The following is a 7,420-nucleotide window of genomic DNA, read 5'->3' on the forward strand; positions in this document are numbered from 1 at the left end:
AGGCACATGAGGGGATGGGGAGCTCATCTTACAAGAGAAGATAACATAGAGTTTTCCCATTAACATAAGTGTGATAAACAAGGATTGAGAGCAGGTGTGATGTCCCTAAAGAAGAGCTATTTATACCTTGGGACAATGCTGGTTCAAGGACAAATGGGCATTAAGTGTTCATCTTGAGTGCAAATTAATTTCAGCTAGAAATTCTAAGATAGCTAACCCAAGGTGCAGTGAGGGTTTGGAAGAGCTATGAACTGAGGTACGAGGAACAAAAGTATAAACTAAACTACAAAAGATCACTCAGAGCACCAAAACCAAAATACGAGCACAGGCTACAGTCCAGTCTCTATCCCAGGATCTTTGTTTCTTTCCTACATTTGTGCCAACATATAAAATGTCCCTACCAAGAAAAGATGGTACATTTTTGAGTAAACGTGAAAATTTCTTAATGATAATGCAGATAAATTAGCATAAATCTGATAAGGTCTGACCTAGAACAGAAAGGTTGGAAACGCTTCAAATGACTAATTTCCAAACATTTACATCAGTTTACTATAATAACTGCTAAGATTAGCTTCCATCCTCTTAAAAAAAACCCACACCCTAGATGCCTGAGATGAAAGATCCCAATCTACTCCAGTTAACTTACTTCTTCCTGAATTTGCTCAAAGCATAACCTCAAGTTTGCAAAAGCAAGCTAAAAATAAACAGAAAACAAATAGCAAAACCTTAATTTGAAATTGTCTCAAAACTCTAAGCCCAGAGAACTCTGTGAAGCTCTGTCCAGCATACAGGAAATTTTTTATATTTCAAACAAGCAGAGCCATTGATACTAGTAAGATACCATTGCTCACAACCAGAGAAATTGGTTTCCAAAAATAATTATAAAGAGGTTATTATTTGGGTGTAGAGACAGTCTTTTTAGTTCAATGCATGTAGAATTTCCAGTGCTACTACCTTCTTGAAAGGTTTCTCTTCTCTTTTAAGGGATCTGGAAAATAAGAACTGTTATTACCTTAATGGCTAAGAAGCAGATGGTTGTGAATAAGCAAAGGAAAAACATAATTTTCAATCCCAGGCCACTAAAAGAGCCATCTTCAGTTTTAAGAGGGTGGAAGAACTAAAGGAGAAGAAGAAATAAACATCACTTGCTCTTACACCTCACTTCTTCACTCAGATGAGAACTCAATGGGCTTTATCCTCACGTGGGATTTCCGGTGGCCCATTTTGTGTCTGTAAGGCACTATATTTGCCAGCTGCTGACCAGGTGCGCTGACTCAGTGGGTCATGAGAGAGAAGGAAAAACAGCCTTGATGAGAGCATCTTGTGTGTGGGTGGGTCTCCAGCACACAGAGGGAGAATGATGTCTTTTCACCTGGCCTTCGGAAGACAATGTTCACCACAGCTAGGATGAGAGCGACTAGAAAAGGGATAACACAGCGTGTCAGCTTCCCTCAGAAGAGTAGTTTCCTTGCATTGCATTTGGAGTAGGGAATTATGTGCCTCCTTGATACAGCAGGAAGTTTAAAGCTAGTATCAAACAATATTTATCCATTAATATGGCAAACATATTGTTCCCTATCAGATCTGAACATGCTCAGCATACTTTAATACCTCCATATGGCATTCATTTAAAACAAAACAAAGCCAAACCATCAAAAATTTAAGGGCTTCAGTTTCCCAGACTCTGAGAGCTTCACAACTTTTGAAAGAGGAAGTTTCTGTGGAAATTCTGAAGTTGTCTTATTAAAATGCCAAGTTTGGTAGGGAGAGTACTGAGATCAGATGACATCCAGAAAATTCACTGGGACCAAGCAAAACATCATGGTGTTTTCTTGATTTTGACTACAACTCCTCCCAGCGATTTTAAAAGCTGTGTGTCAATTTCTTCTGTCTCTGACACATCTACAACCTGAAAGACTGCCCTTAGGTCACATACTGCCCTTAGTCAAACCATGACTGCAATAAGTTCTGGATAGCAGTGTCCCACAGGTTCTCTACTGCAGGGGTAGAACTAAAGACCTGGACAGAAAAAGCTTCATGTCACAGCATTGGATATGCATGGACTAACAATAGATATGGTCAAAGCTCGAGAAGTAAAACAAAACCCCCACACCTCTGCAAATACATTTGGGAGGTAAGGAGAGCTCTTGTTTGGAGCCTTACTCTGGCTGTGGATATTTTGTCTTCTTTCCATGAATAGTTAGACCAGATTTATGTGCTCTTCTTTATTCTGTTCTTTTCTTCCATCTTCCATGGTAACGTCCACTTCCCCACTTTGCTTTTGTTTGAGAACATCCATATTCAGGAAGCAAGTCTTGCATTTGGGGTTTGAAAGAGATGTGTTCTCTGCTACTTTTACAAAGACTGGAAGCAGGTGATAGAGAAACCCATGACATCATTCAAGCAGGATTTGAAAGCAATGCCATTATGTTCCCTTCCCAGGTGCATCTCAAGTATGTTCCAGGCTTTGGGAACATGGTTCCTCTTACTGCAGAAGTTAGGCAAGGAAAACTGTACCAATTCTCCAATTTTCAAATTCACATCAAAATTTAGGCTCATTGTTTTCTCATCATTGCCAAAAAAAACCCCTCAGGAATCAATAAGTAAGAGAAGCTGCAACTGCCCAGAAATAATTTGCTTTCTTTTTGAGCCTGCAGTTTTCATATTAAACAGAAATCTTCCCAAAACACTGTAGCCACATTAGAGGCAGGGTCAGGACACAGAGGATAACACAGCTATATTCAGCATTTCCCTCTTTCCCTATAAAACTATAATTTATTTGTGTGATTAGTCCCAGCAACCAGTAATGGAGGACTTGTGTGCTTTAAAAAATAGGACTATTTAGGCAGAAGAAATAGTGGAGGGCCTGTTTATTTCCATTATATGGCACCCATATTACCAACAACATGACAGGATCATGAATCAGAAAACCAAAAATCATGAGATCTGCTCAAAAATAACAAACACTATGTTCTTTTTCTTAGCCCTCTGTTTTTTAATTCTCCAGGAATTCTCCTGAAGCTATCAACACAACAGCTAAAAAAGTCACTTTTAAAACTAACAGCTGAAATCTTCAGACATTCCTGCAGAGCTGTTTTTTGAAAGTGAACCTCTAAAAGATAGGACATATACAAAAAATTATAAACATTAGCCACCTTGTCATCACTGGGTATTTCCTATTTCAATATCATTTAGAAGGGTTTTACAGGGAACCAAAGCCACACACAGTTCTTGTTTTAGCTGTCCTTACAGGGAGACCCACTGTCACAGAGAAAGTTCTGATGACATGTTTGACAATGACCCAGACGAAAGTGTTCAGTACTGAGCTGTTAAGAAGAAACAGTTGTAGCTGTGTTACACAATCCACAACAGCAATGGTATCCTGCTCTCCAAAATTCATAGGAATAGCAGGGACATTACAATGCTGGGCAATAGTATCTAATGCAGCAAGTGATGGGCACTGAAAAAGGGAGGCAAAGCCTTCAGAACTATTTAGTTCAGGGACCAGGAGCATTGTCAGCATTTCTTCATTACTCTTTTCAAAATTAGAGATTCATCTGGACAGTATAAATTCAGATACTAGGATATGCTGTGACTCACAAATGTGAGAAGGTGAGGAATGCAAATTGGTGTTACGTGATGATGAAATCTCACTGATGTCAGGCTATGATCAGCTGAGCTGGGGCTGACACCTCTTCAAACTTCTCTTTTGGGGCATCATAGCTCAACAGACCTGCACTGGTGCCATCCTGGCCATCCTAATTCTTCCTCCACAAGCCCTTGCTGCTATTCTGATGAGATAATAAAAAAGAATTTATGGACCTGTATTTGATTTGTGTGGCCAGGTTTTGGTAGTGGGAGGCTGCATGTAATAATTGCAGTGTTGTGCAAAAGAGTGAGAGTGACAGATCCCAAAGGGATCATGCTTTACTTCTCATCATAATCATGCTTTACTTCTCATTATCTGCTCTGATTTAATTAGTAATAAATTAAACTAATTAAACTAAATTAAACTAACTTGTCTCTTTTCCCTGTGATGGTAATTGGTGAGCAATCTCTCCTTGTCCTTTTCTTGACCCATAAGCCTTTCACTGTATTTTTGCTCCCCTGTTCAGCTGGGGAGGACAGTGACAGAACAGCTTTGGTGGGCACCAAAGCCAGAGTCAACCCACCACAGGACTATCACTGTAATCTGTGTCTCTGTCTCCCAACATACCCAGAAAATACAATTGCCCTATAAGCTGCAGCACTGAATGTCTTGATTCCTGATTTAGTTTGGAAACTCCTTGCTGAAAAATTTTTCAAAACTGATTCAGAACACATCTAATGATTGGAAACTCCACTGGAACTAATTTTTATCACTGACACTCCACAAAACCAAAACCACCTTCATCTTCTCACATTCATCTTCTCTTGTATTTCCAACCTGACTTCAAAATTAAATTCTTGTATGAGCCATGGTTGTCTTTTCAACAGATGCACTCCCTGCAAATGAATGCAGTTTCTCTGATGGCTGCAACCAAAGCAGGCTTTCTGTCTGCCCTGAACCATCCTATAGGCAATGCAAACAACAATTGCAGTAACACCACCCAAAACCCGAGATCAAAAGACATCTAATGTAAACAGTCAAACCAATGAAATGTCCTGAGAATTCTACTTTCCCAAAAGAGCCAGCTGTACTGCAATATTTTATTTGTTAAAAATAGGCACGCTCCAGGCTTAGAAGCATACAGTTCCCAGCCAGAAGTATCTGTCAGACCATCTGGTGTGACCTCCAGCATAGCCAGGGCTCTTCCATTTCCTGGCTGCTGAGCTCAAGTGCTTCCTATCACTTAAACCATGGCTTGTGTTTGACTAAAGCCTGATCTTGCATGAAGCACTTAAGCTGGGCTCAGAGATGCCAAGAAATGGACACCACAGCCTTCTCCTTTGCAGTGTGTGCCTAAAGATAATCACTCCACTGACAGAAAAGGCACTTTATTTCTGTTTAAGGATGTCTCTTTCATTTCAGTTAATGCCAGATTAAAGACACTGCTTAGATCCTGTTTTTAATTCCTGCAAAAATAAGCAAGCTGCAACTAAGTGACCCCTAACTCTCTTTTCCAGTTAGCTTAACAGATTATTCCCTAAAAGACTGTTTTTAAATTATTTTCAGAAGTTGTTTTCAATTTGGACCCTATTTGTTTCTCTCTTGAAGGATTGTTTTTCATTATTCTGCACTGCATTTCCTTGGACATCCAATTCTGCATAATGACAAGTGCTCACAAGACACCAAGGTTGCAGGGCTCTGTGTGATGACATTACTGTCACTTTTCAGGCTTTTACAAAGTCTGCCTTCAAGAGCCTGGAGAAGTAGAAATCTTAGCGACCAACACAGAGAGTGTCTGTCACAGCTAAGGAGCCATGTGGCAGACACATGGCAAACATTAGCACACAAAGAGTAACAGGGAATTGGCAGTCAGCAACTGAAAGGGAGACTGAGATACATTTTCCCCTCCATATCTACCAGAACTGTAATTTCCAGTTAAAAATGGGGCAGAGGGGAGGATCCTCTCTCTCTTATATCAAAAATCACATTTTGAAGAAGGAAGATTTTTTTTGTGTGTGTATCAGCCTTTGCAAACCCCTCTTTGCTGTCATCAGAGGCAGCCCTGCAACTGCAATGTTCCCCTCTCAAGTGACTCACTAAGTGCCTTTGTCAGGCACTGTGAGTGGCTTGAATAACAGGATATGAATACTTTTAAGCTGACATATAAAGCCCCACTAAATTCATACAAGCACTTTCTTCCATTTAGATGTAAACACTATCTTATCAACTATGTTATTTAAAACAAAGTATTAGCTGAACACACTGAAAGGGTAAACCAGCTCTCATTATTGCACAAGAGCACACGGCCACCAGTAGCAGGTAGAATGACATGGAAATTGAGGATTCTATTTACCTCCCCCCTGCAAACTCATCTGTTCCTCCACAAACTAGGTCTGAGATTTACTAAGTTTCCAGGGGAGCATGTTCTCTCAAGTAAGTCCAAACTTTCCTTTTGTGTGACCAATCTTTCCTGTTCAGCCTGAGACCTGCTCCAATCCCGACTGCACCTTAGGATGTAACCTTAATGCTTGTAAAGGCACAGAGACTATCGGAGTCAATCTAAGGCAGTGGTGAAAAGGATCAGGAAAAGGCTCTGCCTCTGCCTATTCCACATGCAGACATCCCCTAACCCATGATATTTTAGTAATTCCAGAGACATTCTACATCAGTTCAGTGAATCCATTAAGGAACATGCTTGCCACATCCCTGACAGTAAGGTCCTGAGCAATCAAAATATAACTGTCAGGGGTAACCAAGGGGCATTACAGCAAAACCAGCTCCCAGAGCACCAGCTACAATGCTGTCACAGCTGTATGCTCTGGACTGATTTGCTAATCAAGCTCCCTAATGCTTTCATGTCCCTTCAGAGTGAGGACTGACAGCACAGCCCACCAAAGACAAAGGATATTCACCTGAAACTACCATAGCTACAAATTTTGGCACAGCTTTAGGGATTTGATCAGTGTTTCCTTGTTCCAATAAGAGTTACACAACAGCTCCCACACTTGTCAACTTTTAGTTTTCATCATCAAACAGACTGACATTACTGGAGCTACTCTAGTGTGAAGTAGGAACTCTATCTGGGCTTTCTGTGTTTTCTGTTGTGCCTTTTTATTTTCCTATACAACATTAGGTATATGACCTTTTTAGATCACATTTTGATTACAAAAGCAAAAGGCAAACCTTAATAAATCCCTTTGATTCCTATATTCATATCCACAGTACTACACTCTTCAGTGCCCTTAGTAAGGTTATTTAACAGACTTGGTTATTTAACAGTATCTTGGTTCCCCTACCTTGGACACCAAGATGAAGAAGGTCCTGAGGCTTCTGCACTTTCTACAACTGATGTGAAAATGGGCTTTATAGACAGGCTTTCAATCCATATTTCTTCATCACTTATATTAAGCTTCAATTATTTGCAGAAGAGGTATTTTGGGGTACAGAGTGAAGAAAAAAAGCAAAGCTTGCATTCCTATTCAGACTCAATAAGAGAGAAAACAATGTTTTTGCACCTCTTCCTGTCTGTCTGAAAAAAATAGCAAAACTACATAAAACAAAACAGTTGGGGAATGAGCATTACTGAATAAATAAATTTGGAAGAAGAAAAAAAAAAGAGAAACCATTTTGGTGTAAGTAATGTAAAACAGGTTATTTTTGCTCATTTTTTTATATCTGCCCTGATGCAATACGTTAAAAACCTCCCTGTTTTTCTCAGTCCATAGATAAAAAAATGCCTTCAGTAGTGACTTGCTACAGAAACCTCATGTGTTGCAAACACTTTGAGCCTTCCTTATTTCTCAGAGAGGAAGTATGTGGCCTGTTTGGCAA

The 7,420-nt window shown here is 39.9% G+C and overlaps 1 protein-coding gene across 1 annotated transcript in view; it reads right to left on the bottom strand.

The window, feature by feature from the left end:
- The window catches only part of TG (thyroglobulin), a 149,160-nt gene that overhangs the window by 33,456 nt on the left and 108,284 nt on the right, over nt 1-7,420 (bottom strand). The window lies entirely within an intron of this gene.

Source organism: Pithys albifrons, chromosome 4 (genome assembly GCF_047495875.1).
Source record: "Pithys albifrons albifrons isolate INPA30051 chromosome 4, PitAlb_v1, whole genome shotgun sequence".
Lineage (NCBI taxonomy): Eukaryota > Metazoa > Chordata > Aves > Passeriformes > Thamnophilidae > Pithys > Pithys albifrons.